Genomic DNA, 14,374 nt, shown 5'->3' with positions numbered 1-14,374 from the left:
AGGGGGGTTTCTAGGGTTCAAACCCCCCCGAAACGTCTGACATGTTGGATTAATGGAAGTTCAGAAACCAAAATTGTAACAAATTTTTAATTTTTTTTTCGAAGCATCACAAAAATACATGGAGACAATGTTGAAACGATCGAGCTAGAATTTTCATACATTTGGAATTCTTAAACTTGAGTGAAACAGGATTTATTCTCAGAATCGACGCTCACCCGGTACCCCTCCATTATCACTTCTGCTGTCATCTTTCCAGTGTTGCTCCTGAGTCACAAGGAATATAGACTGAAGATTCCCTTATGATTGTCCCAAAATTCCCTTTCCAGCTTTTAAATTGCCTGTCCGATAAAGTCGAAAATCCCCCTTGATAGGAGTTCAAACCTAGGATTTCCAGTTTTGTAGCGCATTACGTTCGCGATTGAGGTTACAATCCATCACCAGGCTAAGTTTTTAAAAAGAATAACTGGTTCCACACTTTTCAAAATTCCAAAAATTTAATTTTAAAGTCAAACAACAAAATTCCATCTAACTTTTAAAGCTTTTCTCTTGAAGGTATCTAAAGTTTAATGACGAAGTATAATAATTGTGCATTTCAGTACACACTGTATGAAACGTAAAAAAAAAGAAAAATAAAATTGTGCTGGATATTCACTCATCTGTTGGATTGAGTAAGCCCCCTCAAGGATATAACAATAATATAATAATTATTATTAGTAGTATTATTATTATGGAATAAAATTGTTTTATTATTATGAAATTTTAAATATTATTGTGCAATTATTGTTATTATTTCTATTATTCAAATTTCTGGCGACGCCCATGGGAACAATTATGAATGAACCCCCCCCCCGAATTTTTTTCCTGCCTATGGCCATGTGGGTGGGTTCCATGCAACCAGCCTCTTAAATAGCAGGAGCAACGTGAGCAACAGTTCTGTGGTGCCCAACACTTACCCTCATCTACCTTTGATTCAAAATACAACTCGTACACCTTTTTGACAAGCGGGGAAATGAGATGTCTTTGGGACTTCGTCGTAAACTCACCACACACATAACAGAAAAGGTTTGGTAAATTAACACACATCCTAGACATTGCTGAACACAAGAAACACGCGAACACACACAAACAGCATTCTTCACGTTAGGGGTTTTGCATGACACACACTGCAGGAACAGACACCGCGTGATCCCACTAGCAACTGACTGATGCAAATAACTGCAACTCCATTATACCTTACTATACCTCAACCAAGTGGCTATCTATCCCTTTTCTCTCCACCCCCTCCCCTATGCACTGTCGAGCCATAGTAACAGGCTGTGCTGATAAGTGCCGCGACACAATAACATGGAGTCGTGCTCTGATAAAATTGTGTTTTCAGAGAAAAGTTTAGGTGTAGCAAAAAACTGTTTTCACTATCGTCATCAGGGGCCTAAGTCTTGAACTGTCAACACGTTAAGGTCTAACGAGTTCGTGACGTTTTTGTCAAGAAAGGCTAACGAATGCCATTTAGTGTAGTCTCCACTCTTCGTTAACGAATACGGTTACGGACGCGCTAACAGAAAACGAGTAGAACCTACTCACAAGCCAGGCACCTACCGAGTTCGTTCACGGCTGCAGATTTTCAAGATGGACACTATCAGCTGTTGCGGATGATGGTTTTGAAGAAAGAAGAATTGCAAGCCCACTTCGTTTCAGTCGTATTTCGAGTAAGTACGTCATGTTAGTATGTTATTAATATTATTGGGTATGAACATAAGGACAATTGGAACAAATCTGGGGGAGAGTGAAATACGTATGTATTGTGAATTGTTGCTACGATGTACCTAAAGAATTAAATACTTCGTGCCATTTTCCTTCTTATTGTTAATTACATTGTTCCACGTACTTTGTAAGAATTAGAGCTGATATTTTTGCAACATTCCTTAAGCTTAGCAATCGCGAAATAAAATACTACTGCAAAATATATTTTGATACACCTGGGAAATGTATGCCAACATTCCACCAACGTCACATCAAAATGTAAAATAACGATGCCGCACAAAATAAGAACAATTAATTTTCTGCAACATATTGTCCTGTTGCAACCAGTAAATGAAATTACGGTACTATAAAATACATCAATTAGGCACCACTACCATATGTTATATATAGGGGGAAAAAAATGGTACACATGATTTATACAGTACGTGAACTGATGATAAAGATTTTAAAGGAAATTTTGACACTATGTTTTAAGTTGTATTAATTGCAGGTCGAGTGTACTAAATTACGTACTCCCTCGAATTTCCAGGAAAAATTCCCCATGGAAAGATTAACTGTTGTTAAGACTATATCAGAAGCTTGGGGGCATAGAAACGTATATTTACAGAGTTACGGACATTAGAATTTATCCCAAATCTATTTTTTTATCACGACGGGAATGTAAAATTATCTTTTTTTTTATTGTAATCACAAAATCTAACCTAAACGCCTAAGCACCAGTAAAAGTGAAAGTACTCCATTCGGTTGCCCAGACACTGGTGAGAGAAAACCTTTTTTTGTGACAAAAATGTCATTAGTAATGTATATATGTGTGTGTGCATGGGAGGGGGTACTTGGTATACTGTATTCATAACCATCAATTGAAAAGGGGAATTTTTTTTTTTTCTATATGAAGCCATCAACAGAATGCACTCAGTTTAACTACCTTATGTCATGTGTTGATAGTGGGTAGCATGAATTTATTTTAAGCATGAAAATCTTTGAGTCAGTGGGAACTGTTTGATAGAAGTTTCCTTGTAAGAGAATTTATATTTATTTTTTCTGAAATAATTTTATAGGTGCTAGAAGCTCTCATTTTCACAACATGGAGGTACCAGCCAGATGGTTATAGGTCATCAGCCAGTGTATAGAGCAAGTGTGCAGTGCTATGGTGGTTATTGCTCCTCACAATGGATGAAGTTCCCAATGATACAAGCAGATCAGCTGGATGTTAAAAGGAGGTAAGATAGTGTACGTTATTTTTGTTTCATTATAATAACACCTATTGACATCCATCATGTGGTGGGTTTTAGACAGCTTCTACAATAAAATGTAATAAAACATAAATACTGAAATGAGTGGCTGACTGGCCATGTAGGTAGGTATATTGTGCAAGTGAACATGCTAGTTTATTTTCAATACTATCCATATAGTTCTGGATTAGCAAACAAATTTGTATCACTTTTTATCTCGTATTCCTATTTGCATGGACAAAACAATACAATTATAATTGTTAAGACAAACCAAATCAAAGGTGCTCATGGCAATAACAGTTCCAGAGTGATATTCTTTTAATATTTTATTATTTTTTATTGGAACACAGTAAAAGGTGAATTTGTGGGGTTTTCAAAACAGTTGCTATTTTCAAATAAATCAGAAGTAAACAACTGAGTAATGTGTAACATCAGATGGATGGTATTTCTCATTCAGAATAACATGAATGTATATATATATTTTTTTAAAAAATCATTAACTTTGTGCAGTATCTTATTATGATCAATACCTCAACTTGTTAACCCAATTATTTGTGCAAAAGTTACAGTACTTTTCCTCTTTTGCAGATAGCCGATTAAAATGAAAATATTGTGACTACTCTCGGTATCCAGGGTGGACACATGAGGAATTCCAACATCAGATACTTTTGTCAATATAAGAATAAGGCAGGTACAAGGAACACTTGGCTGTTAGGTATGTAGATGTTCTAAGTCTGGAATAATTATTGTTAATAATTTTTCCATGAAGTATTTAAATTGCACTCATCTCATATATGAACTGCATTATTAAAGATGTGAAGTACTATGTTTATTACCATTACTGTATTATGAATACATGTGCAGTGTTGTTTCATAATTATCTATATTCTACAATAAGTCTAGTATTCTCTTCTCTCACCTTTTTATTATTACAAAATGTGCATTATCCGTAAATTTTAAACTTAAACATTTCTGAGTTCTTCAAATGTTATCAAAACGTTTTATTCTTAGATACAAGTAGTAATAATAATAATAAGAAGAAACCCTACCAGTATACAACAAGACCATGCTAGGGACAATTTTATGTGGAAGCATTTTTATTAATAGAAATGCTACGTGAATGTTTCATAAAATCATATAACTATTTTTATTCCAGACAATACTTTTCATGGAAGCCTTCACATAACATTCACAGTTAGCATAATCTATAATGTTTGCCACACAATGAGCATGTGATTAAATATGATACATGTTTAATTTGGATATAAATAACAAGATTATTGAAATGTAATAGCATTTGTAGAATGTAAATTGAGGATGTTGTAGGCAAGTTTATAAAACACCTAGGAGTCATAACACATTAGCCCCATCTAGTTGACTGCACTTTTTGACTCTCTTTGCACTGAAGCGTCTAGTTGGTTGCACGGTGCAACACTGAGTTGTCTAGTTTGTTGATTTGGAGTCAAGTAGTGTATTTGGTGTCTGCACCATCTGCACTACCTTTCGGACTGGTGTATGGTCACGTGGTGTGTGCTAACTAATCAAATGACCATTCAAAGCAGCAGACAGGCATTTGTTGAATCTTCTTAACTGGAACACTCCTTTCCGTCTAGTTGGTTGAACGTGATTTCCTTGCACTACTCTTGACACTGGATACACCTGCACTGCACAGAGTGTAAAAAAGTGCAGCAACTAGATGGGGCTATTACATGTTCAATTGTTCAACATTCCATTTGCTATGGAAATAGAGCTTTTGTGGAACACTTGCGTATTTTTGGAAGTCAAACATTGACATTGCGATTTAAACGAAAGTACTCAAAATTTATATAAATGTGGCACTTTAGAGGATTGCCAAATTTAACATACAGTTTGTTTCATAAGACACTGGGGGGACCATCACCGGATATGTGCACTTTAGATGTTTTGAAGTAAAGCAATAGATTATAGAAGTGCTCATAAGTTAATACTTGAATTCCTGCTGATCCTTTAAAATCTTTTAAGTGAAGTTACTTTCAATTGTTATTGGGATATTTATTATCTACAGTGGAAACTCAGGACAGGCCTTTCTTTATCTTTGCAGGTAACAGTGGGTATCCAGAGGACCATGGGTCATGACACCAATAGATGGTGCTGGTGAAAACACTCTTGAGGTGCATAGCTGTCTAATGCCATTTGGACCATTGGCATCCTAAAACAAAAATGGAGGTGTCTTTTAAAGAACATGGTGCTTCACTATCACCCTTCTATGGCAACAAAAATCAAAGATGGAGGGATGGAAGAAAATTCAGTTTTCCTATCCACTGTCAACTCTGCATGTGTGTGTGTGTGTGAATCTTCAGATGTGCTTTAATGTTATTAAGTTTGTGTGAAATAGGTTTTCTGTGACATTCTTTTTGAAATATAACATTGTAACGGTACACCAGAACTTTATTTCAATATTGTTAGCAGTGCCAATTCCTCACTTATTTCATTTAATTATTGAATACTTTAAATGGTTCACTTATTTATTTTTACTACCTGCTGGAAAGTTTTCTTGAAGATTGGGACTCAACCAACAGAAAACTAAATATCTGCTTGAGCCAGAATTTTCAGATAATTTTTCAGTAAAATGCACATCAGCCATTTCATATGGCTTGGATGGCTGTTACCTTAAAATATATTTCTTTAAAGAAAGGAGATTTATATTTTCATATGCAAGATGAAACATGAAAAGGTTTATTTTATTCTGTTTAAAGCTTCCCCTTTGCAACAGTTTTTAAGCCTTGTTTGTCGTTATGAAATATCAATGTACTTCATTGCCTTAGTTACTTTTGCCATAAAGTAGTGTGTTGTTGTAGAACATTGTTATTGCAAGAGCTGTAACAGAACACACAAAAGAGTTTTCCTGAAGTTTTAGAAAGCTGATATTACATGCAAAGTTCCCATGTAGTCAGTTTTTTTTTTTTAACTATGCCTTTTCTGTGTACAAAAGGTCTGCATCAGTGTGTATCTGATTTCATGAATACATGTTTCATAATGTACACAATCACCTCCCACTTGATTTAGAAAAGTTTCATTGCAAATATATTTTTCAATGCTGTTCTATCTGAAATTGGTTTACTTTACTCATTTGCTCACTGACAGTTCAAGCCTCTTCATTGGTGTATTGGAAATGTTGCATATTGCCATCTTGTAATCAAGGGATTCCATGTTCAATACTCAGCAGAGGCACTTAATGGTTCAGATACCACTTTAAACTGTAGCTTCTTTGTGCATAAAGACGACCTCATGTCATATGTTGCCGTGTGAGAACCAGAGGAATGTAACTCTAAAAAAGCCGTGTTTGGAATCAGATTCAGCCATGTCCAGCTTTTCTCATTAGTGGTAAAGAGGATTTAAGTATCTTCAAATTACTGACTTTTTTATATTCAGACATAATCACTCGTGAAAATTACATAAATTTAAGTTAGGTCCAACTGGTTCTCGTACAACAATATTGCAATAGTCATTAATGGGAGGACTTCTTTGAACAGTCTCCCCATTAATAGATTAGTCAAATCTTAATTACCTCAACATCAAGGGGACTCCAGATTTCATTTTCAATCTCTTGAGAGACTTTTTATTATTATTATTTTTACCTTTTGATGCTATATTTCAATTTTCATACGGCATCCACAATAATTTTTATTACATCATCTACTTCAAATGGTACGGGTGCTTCCCCAATGGCATAGTTGTAACATATTTGCTTTGCAATCAAGGGGTTCCAAGTTTGAGAACCGGTGAGGCATAGTGGTTCGGATCGTACTTTAAACTGTAGGTTCAGTCCCAATTAGCCTATCTGTGCACAAAAGTTGACTTAAAACTCCACTCCACTCAAAGAGTAAGGGAAATCCTACACTAAGATTGTCATTATAATTCATAAATCTTTTCACATCACTGTCTCGGTACTATAACGACTGAAATAAATAGTTTTGAGGAATTATAGTTGTTGTACCAATCATTAAATAGCATCTAGGAATGCAAAATTTACATGTTAGAGACATTAAAATTGACTGAAAATTTATGAAATGGAAAAACATGTCTTTGGTATTATGTGCCAATGCTCACAGAGTTTCCAAAAAAAAAAACCCTGTGTATTGCACTCCCATAATTTCCACAACTTGGATCTCTGTGTAAATTTACAATGCCAGTTCTGTAACTTCTTGGTTCTGTTAGGCATTAATAAGTTACAGCATACAATTTGTCATGCAATTACTGTGTTCTTCCTGCAATGGAGGTGCCATCTAGTTAAGCATATTCACAACTTGCCATAAGCTATTGCATATAACTAGCTAAGGATATTCACACCTCCAGAAATGTTAACTTGAATGGTAAGTAGATAGGTTGAGGTACACAATGAAGATTGTGTGGCTGTCATAAACTTCCAGAAGTAACAATTTTCATTTTTGACAAAGCACCTTTATGAAATCAGTAAGTATATTTTCAGATTTTTTTCCCCTTACAGGCCTCAGAGTTTTGTCATGTTTTTATCCTAGCTTGTTTCTCCACACCAAATTAAATTTCCTATCTTCTGTGAACGCTAAATTAAACTTCCTATCTTCTGTGAACGCTAAATTAAATTTCCTATCTTCTGTGAACGCTATGATGATGCTGTCATTTGTCATGTAAATGCATAAAAAACCTAAGGCATATTTTTTAGCAAATTCATTGTATGACAGCATATTTTTGTCATTTTTGAGGTATGTTTTCTGTACATTTCACTGAGGAAAATCACACTTGAATTGGTAATGCAAAGAAATTCTGTATACTTCCATCTCCATTCAATAAATTATGAATTAGTGAGGGGAGGAACCTGGATTTACCAGGAATGTGCCATAAAAGAATTACATCAAAAGGTTGCTTTTGCACTTTAATGTTATGTCAACAATGGATAACTCCTGTATTTCCCAATGTTTGATGTCTTCGTTCGATTTTTCAATATTTTTTTTTTGTAAATAAAATTTGGAAAATATAGGATAAAATGCATACATATTCCTACAATGATCATAGAAAATCACCCCTCATTCACAAACTCCCACAATTACCTACCGAAAATCAATATTCTGCCATTAATAGAGAAGTTGGCAACGGTTCCGAATGTTGAATGGTATTCTTTTCTTTTTTCTTTCTTTTTCATTTTTGCAAATTTTATAGATGTATTAGAAAGTAGTTTGGAATACTGGAAACAATATGTGAAGGTAAGTTTGAAGCTTGGAGAAATGAATTAGCACTGTTAAATTCTACACAAAGTATTATTTACCCGAGATACTTCGATTTTTAAAGGAGCTTACACGAGTAGCTGTGATTTGCAGCAAATAATCATTCTTGGTTTCCGGTTATGTAAGACATGGAGTTTTAGCAGATTTTCATCAAGGTTCGAAGGGAGTTTTGTGCTTGAGACTGGATGTTTTGTTCACTTAGAGATATTGTTATAATGCTAAGAACCCTAAACCTGACTAACCCAACCTTACAACGAAAATATTTAGGAATGTTTTATTAATTCTAAGAGCCTTAAATCTAACCTGCTTAACCTAAAACGTAAGATACCAATCAGCTATTTGTATCAAAGACAAGCAAAACATTCATTTTAGGAATATGTGTGTATTTTTGCCATTAAAATTTCGTAAAATATTATTTACCAAGAAAAACCTAACCTTCAATATGTTGCAATATATATATATACTCCCAAACAATCATGTAGGTATGTGTGGAGGGGAAAAATCGTTCTTCACACGAGATGCAGCAAGAAATCACTAAAACTATAAAGAATGTGTGGTAACGATGTGTTAATACAGATAAAAAAATCGAGCCGTGTAAAAAATACCATTAATTTTGAATTAAACGATCGGAACTTGGACCACATATTTGAAACACCTCTTTTCATAATAAATTTGAAAGAAACAACCCTCCCTCTCCCTGCCTTCTATGCAGTGAAGAAAACTACTATTACATCTTTAAAAAATATTGGGCTGGACATTCATAACATTGTACAACTTTTTTCTTCCTTTTTTAAGTCTTGACGTTATTAGCTAATTTGGTAAGTGCATAGTTTATTTTTCCGTGCAGTTTTACATTTAAGATCAATTTCGACATTTGGGCAACTTCATAAGACAGTAAACAAACCACAATCGATTTTTAGGAAGATCGATCGATTCTTCACGACTCTCGATTTCAATTCTCGCCATCTGATTGGTTCTTTGGGTGTAGCCTCTACGACAAACTTGTTTTGAGTGCATCACAGACTATATTCTCAGTCGTTAGCGAGAACTCGTAAGCCTTCGAAGTCGGCACTCGTTAACGACCAGTCAGGACTACGATTTTCTCTCCAATCACGAGTTGGGGTGATAACGAAATGGTCGTTTCCGTTCTCACGTATTGAGAGTCGGGACTAAGCACCCAGGGCACTGAACTCCATAGGAATCACATGTTTTTGTTCTGCGGCAATTTTCATTGTAACACAGTGTAATTTGTGTCTGGTTAAACAAAATACAAAATGCACACAACATATCATTTATTAAACCTTAAGTTATTCAGAGACAAGCAAAACACGTAACCTGTTGCCCCTGAGAAGAAAATTTAAAGAAATGCATAATATTTTTTGCAAACATCTTACCCCATTAGCTACCGTGTTAACCCTGAAAATCAAGATTTTTGGTCCTAACGCAGTGGCGGCGATTGGGTTCCAAAACCGGGGGGGGGGGGCAAGGTGCCAAACCTAGGGGGGGCAAAGACACTATATTTCCCTTTGTAGATAAGGTTTAGCATAGTGCGGGGCAAAAGTGGCGAAAAATGGGGGCAACTGACCCCTCGCCCCCCTAATCGCCGCCACTGGTCCTAAGTATGCATACCAACAAAAAAAAAACTAGAAGCCACAAAGAAGAAATCGGGAATTTCTGAGTTCCGAACAGTATAATTACATGTCTAATTTTAATATTTGATTTTTGGGGGGAGATCATAAACGAGAATTTCTTTCTTGCATTTAGAATCATTAAGACGACCGGAAGTATGAGAAATGGGTGAAACTATAGAATTAGGTACGACTACTTCACTCAAATACTCGTCCAAAACTTATGATTTGGTTAACTTTTTTTTTTCTTCTCAGGGGCGAAATGTTACGTATTCTCATTGTCTCTCAATAACTTAACTTCACGGACGAAAGGTTGGTTAAGTAACTCACGTTTCGTTTTGTTGTTGTTAGCCGTGCCTAATACTATACGTAGTTTTACCAAGAAATGTCCAATTCTTACAGCATTATTTTATTGCGTTTTCAAAAGAAAAAACCAGGAGAGAAGCAAATACAAAAACAACACTAAACCTGACATAACTAATGTTATCCAAAATTCAAGTGTCAATATATCTAGTTTCGAAACTCTAATCGCAAAAATTTTTTTCGCTATGGTACTGTTCGAGAAAAGTGTACAAAAATAATTCGCTAGAAGTTAGCCTTTTTCAATGATTTCAATAACTCACCTAATTTCGAACGTTTCAGAAAATTATTCCATGAAAGTAGACTGATGCATGGTAGCTTTTTCCCGTTCTCTCTGCCTTTTCCTATTTTCTGCCCCTGACAGTTTTTCTTTCTTTGCTGTACTCATTTTCATTGGATGCGAAAACTGAAAACCTGTTAAGACCGTACTCTTCTAATGCGTGCGAATGGATCTTATAATGGATTGTTGACGTTAGAGGACAGGTTCCGCGTGATTGTTGACAGTTGATTGAAGCAGCAAACAAAAGGAAAAAAAACCGGTGTTTTTGCATTTTTTTTTCCTCCTACATATCTCCAAAATGTTTCAGTCAGAACTTTGCAACGGGGAAGTTGCATCGCAAGAACAAGAACAAGCTTACCCCAAAGGATGCATTCAGTAAATAAAATCCGGCTACGTTCTACCTTCATGTTGCCCGGCGTCCGTAAAACAACAGTGGGTACGACCATACCATCGCCCCCCCCCCCCCACCGGAGCCGCTGGTGGTGCTTTACATTGCTAGTATAGCTAAAGTGACGTAAATGTGTTCACTGTAAAGGAAAGGAGGTTATTTTGAATACGTTAAAATAGAAGCGATTGCAATGAACCACGTAAAGTATTAGCAATTATTTCATCTGAGCACATATTAGGTACTGAAAAAGACGGCTGAGATTGAGAATGTGGGGGGCACTACACCGACATCCCTTAAATGTGCCTTCATGGAACGGTGCTATATGTACGGGGAACTTTACCTTTACCTTACATATTACGTAAGCACCTTCTTATAATTCTCACATATGTTAACTTGGTTTCACCGTTGCAATTATACAACACTATGATGCAAAATTATACGTTCGTATCCTTGTTCAATTTTGAAAAAAAATAATTCAATAATATACTAAATATTAAGCTTGTTTCTTAACATGTTAATTAATTGTAAATGCAAAGGAAATGCAGAGATTGTCAGCATACCTCAATTTCTGTTTATGTTGTATATTTCCATAACATCTTCAACATATTAAATGCATTATTATTTCAAGTCTCATTTAATGAGTTTGGTTATTCGCCAAAGACTTACTCGAAGTATATCCTGGGTAAGATTGCAATTATTATTTCTTCCCCACACTTCACTTCTTATAGAAATAAATTACTATATTTCGTGCGTGCAATCAGTGGAGTAGATTACGTGATATTCAGCAAATACTTCTACCAATATTTGCTATAATATCGTGTATTGTAAATCATCCGAACGTATGTGAAATCAACGTTCAGTCACCAACGTTATAAACATGTCAGGGCAGAGGAAAAACAAATTAATTCATCCCTCTCACCTTAATTACATGAAATTATAGCGTTTCATCAATGTAATTGAAGCCAAGAAAACAGTAATCGAGTAGCTTTTGTAAACACCTAAATTGTTACGTGTGTGTAACTATTATTTTATCAATGAAAGTAAGTGATTGCTCAATCCAGAGTAGCTCATTGTTATGATTTAATCATATTGTGGTGCGCACCTTCAAATCATAAAATATGGACCCTTTTGAAAGATATTCGTATTGCTGCGAATGCGATTCATTCAAGTAAAGTAAAAACATCTTCATGAAGCAAACTTGAAATTAAGATTTATCATTTCCTATTAACATATGTATTATTTCCAGTGTGGAATTGATTAAAGCAAAGCTCAATAATTTGGTAGTGCAGGGAGCATATAAATATATAATTTCAGGGAATTGTATTCAAAGTTAAGACTCCACATTCAATTTTGTTTCATCACCCATTGTATGTGAATCCCATTCTGATCGCTAATTTCACTATACACGAAAATCATTACGCGATACGCGGATTAAGAACCGCTGAGTGGAGACAACTGTCCGATTTTCAAGCCTAAATATTAGAAATAAAGTATCCCACTTACATAGGAGTAAATCCCCTCTCCCCCTCAACACCCAAGCTTTAATGTATAAATGTACCATCATCGCCTACTGTGGCTTCCATATTTAACAAAATGCATAGTTCTTCAGTAAATACATGTACGTATCTTCAGTATGCGTAGGTAAAGATTGAAGAAACTATAAAATTTCTTCAAAATCGTGTATACTCTTCAACATTCCCGAACGAAGAGTTTACACGATATACCAAATCATACTATACTACTTCGCATATGTGGAGACCTGGGAGTCTGGGACTTAGACTATCGTGAGCTCCCACATATGTAATTTCAGTTGCAACCTTTAGGCTAAGTTATGTTAGTTACATCTTTAAAAAAAATTCCTAGTGTCGGGGATGCTAATTAGCATCTGAAGCAAAAAGCACAGTCTAGGACGGTTTCCAAAGACGTATTAAATGTGGACTTCTCAGAAACAAATCAAGGTTTTAAGAAGTTGGAGCCTCATGGGCGCTAATCAGACCGTGTCATATCGATATTCATATATTTAACAAAATTCCAAATACGGCACTCAGCTATTTAATATTTTAATGCTCTCATGGACAGGTCGTGTCCGTCCACCTATCAGTGTCAGTGGTGGAGCAATATAGCAGGTGGCAATATTTATTGTTTTTATTAATATTAGCTACACATTGTTTATAATAGGACGATTCTTAATTAAATATAACTATTATATATACTCTAGAAAATCAACATTTCCAGATCGTGAAGGAAATGTCCCTTCTGAATTTCTGGTCTTCTTACAATACTTTTTGATACTATCAAGCATGGCTCCAGAGGGTAACGACAGATGTGTGCGAGAAATAACTTTCTGCCATCCTTTATCTTAAACAGATTGGAACTTAGTTTACTACGTAACCGTGACATGATCCATGGGTACTAATCAGTACATTGGTTGTAGACTTTAACGAATTGCTAATTGGGATATTCTGCATCACAGTTAATTAACGTTTGAATCGAAATTCATTACACAAAATTTATCTTTGCGGAATTTATAGTTTCTCAAATAGCCAAATCGATATAGCTGGATAAGTAGCTAGAATTCCGGTTACCGTTAATTTTTCACTCCCATTGACGGACAGGCTGACGGATCGATAGGTAAAATAAATATCTCAATACACAGCTTAACCAAGATGAGAATGCCCCAAAGCAAACTCGCGAACTGAAGTGTAGATCCATTTGTTTTTTCCTCTCGCTTTCCCTTCCCTCCTGCCTTTGACAGTACTGCACGATTTGTCAAAACGGAACAGTGTAAGCAGCTGATTGCATTGCCCACTCTCCCTCAGCTCGTTTGCGGTTGGAAACTAGACTACAGCGCCACAGGGGCATTCTTATCTTGATCAAGCTGTACCAGCACCTAGTATTTATTTATTTACATTTTATATGGGATTACCGCTAAGCAGTTTTTCCCATATCTATCTACAGCACCTAGTAATATTTTAGGCCACGGAATTTTATAGTTTTATAGTTTCCGAGCAACCAACAGATATCGAATATTTCGATTGTTGACACGAACAAATTGGCAGACCAATCGGGAAACCTTTCTACAATTAAAGTGGTAGTCTGTATCTTTTGAAACACCGAATGACATGTTTGTAGCTTTATTTACTTCCGAGATATCGGAGGTTAAACATATATTGTTGATTTGATTGCCTTACAAATAACAATCTCATTAAGTCTCCTATAACACGTTCGATTAGTATTGAGTACCATACTCCATGGGGCTTGGGTGGGGGGGCTCGAGCCCCCCAATGTTAATGATGTGGGGGCAGAGCCCCGCAAATAATTTTGCTTAATTTTGCTTCTCTTGTAAAGTTTACTCTGAATTGTGCAACATGAACTTTATATACACATTTGAAATGTTCTAGACCATCAACTTTGGGGGGCTGAGACCGCTAAATATCAATTTTGGCTATGACCGGAGAAAGCAAAACACACGACTTATTACTACA

The 14,374-nt window shown here is 35.6% G+C and overlaps 1 long non-coding RNA gene across 1 annotated transcript; it reads left to right on the top strand.

Annotated features, from left to right (window-relative positions):
* The first annotated feature begins 1,584 nt into the window (after positions 1-1,584).
* Positions 1,585-5,410, top strand: LOC145985810 (uncharacterized). Its single transcript, XR_014441455.1, has 4 exons — positions 1,585-1,706; positions 2,820-2,981; positions 3,582-3,708; positions 5,074-5,410. It is a non-coding gene; the product is annotated as an uncharacterized LOC145985810 (long non-coding RNA).
* Positions 5,411-14,374: the final 8,964 nt, after the last annotated feature.

The sequence above is a fragment of the Lepisma saccharinum genome, chromosome 3 (assembly GCF_977018435.1).
Source record: "Lepisma saccharinum chromosome 3, izLepSacc3.1, whole genome shotgun sequence".
Classification (NCBI taxonomy): Eukaryota; Metazoa; Arthropoda; class Insecta; order Zygentoma; family Lepismatidae; genus Lepisma; species Lepisma saccharinum.
The sequence above is the reverse complement of the archived record's forward strand: the minus strand, read 5'-3'. Positions and strand labels throughout refer to the sequence as shown.